The sequence below is a fragment of the Monodon monoceros genome, unplaced genomic scaffold (assembly GCF_005190385.1).
Source record: "Monodon monoceros isolate NGI ecotype Baffin Bay Population unplaced genomic scaffold, NGI_Narwhal_1 Super_Scaffold_2, whole genome shotgun sequence".
Taxonomy (NCBI): domain Eukaryota; kingdom Metazoa; phylum Chordata; class Mammalia; order Artiodactyla; family Monodontidae; genus Monodon; species Monodon monoceros.
Genome location: NW_021703776.1, coordinates 50,488,478 through 50,489,898, shown reverse-complemented (window position 1 = coordinate 50,489,898; position 1,421 = coordinate 50,488,478).

The window sequence follows — 1,421 nt, the reverse complement described above, 5'->3', positions numbered from 1 at the left end:
TCTAATTTCATTCTTTTACATGTAGCTGTCCAGTTTTGCCAGCACCACTTATTGAAGAGGCTGTCTTTTCTCCATTGTATATTCTTGCCTCCTTTATCAAAGATAAGGTGACCATATGTGTGTGGGTTTATCTCTGGGCTTTCTAACCTGTTCCATTGATCTATATTTTTTGTATTTGTGCCAGTACCATAATGTCTTAATTACTGTAGCCTTGTAGTGTACTCTGAAATCAGGGAGCCTGATTCCTCCAGCTCCATTTTTCTTTCCCAAGATTGCTTTGGCTATTCAGAGTCTTTTGTGTTTCCATACAAATTGTGAAATTTTTTGTTCTAGTTCTGTAAAAAATGCCAGTGGTAGTTTGATAGGGATTGCATTGAATCTGTAGATTGTTTTGCATAGTATAGTCATTTTCACAATGTTGATTCTTCCAATCTAAGAACATGGTATATCTCTCCATCTGTTTATATCATCTTTAACTACTTCCATCAGTGTTTTATAGTTTTCTGCATACAGGTCTTTTGTCTCCTTATGTAGGTTTATTCCTAGGTATTTTATTCTTTTTGTTGCAGTGGTAAATAGGAGTGTTTCCTTAATTTCCCTTTCAGATTTTTCATCATTAGTGTATAGGAATGCAAGAGATTTTTGTGCATTAATTTTGTATACTGCCACTTTACCAAACTCAATGATTAGCTGTAGTAGTTTTCTGGTAGCATCTTTAGGATTCTCTGTGTATAGTATCATGTCATCTGCAAACAGTGACAGTTTTACTTCTTCTTTTCTGATTTGGATTCCTTTTATTTCTTTTTTTTTCTCTGATTGCTGTGGCTAAAACTTCCAAAACTGTTGAGCAATAGTGGTGAGAGTGGGCAACCTTGTCTTGTTCCTGATTGTAGTGGAAATGGTTTTAAGTTTTTCACCATTGAGAATGATGTTGGCTGTGGGTTTGTCATATATGGCCTTTATTATATTGAGGTAAGTTCCCTCTATGCCTACTTTCTGGAGTAGTATCAGAAATGGGTGTTGAATTTTTGTCAAAAGGTTTCTCTGCATCTATTGAGATGATCATATGATTTTTCTCCTTCAATTTGTTAATATGGTTTATCACATTGATTGATTTGCGTATATTGAAGAATCCTTGCATTCCTGGGATAAACCCCACTTGATCATGCTGTTTGATCCTTTTAATGTGCTGTTGAATCCTGTTTGCTAGTATTTTGTTGAGGATTTTTGCATCTATGTTGATCAGTGATATTGGCCTGTAGTTTTCTTTTTTTGTGGCATCTTTGTCTGGTTTTGGTATTAGGGTGATGGTGACCTCATAGAATGAGTTTGGGAGTGTTCCTCCCTCTGCTATATTTTGGAAGAGTTTGAGACGGATAGGGGTTACCTCTTCTCTAAATGTTGATAGAATTCACCGGTGA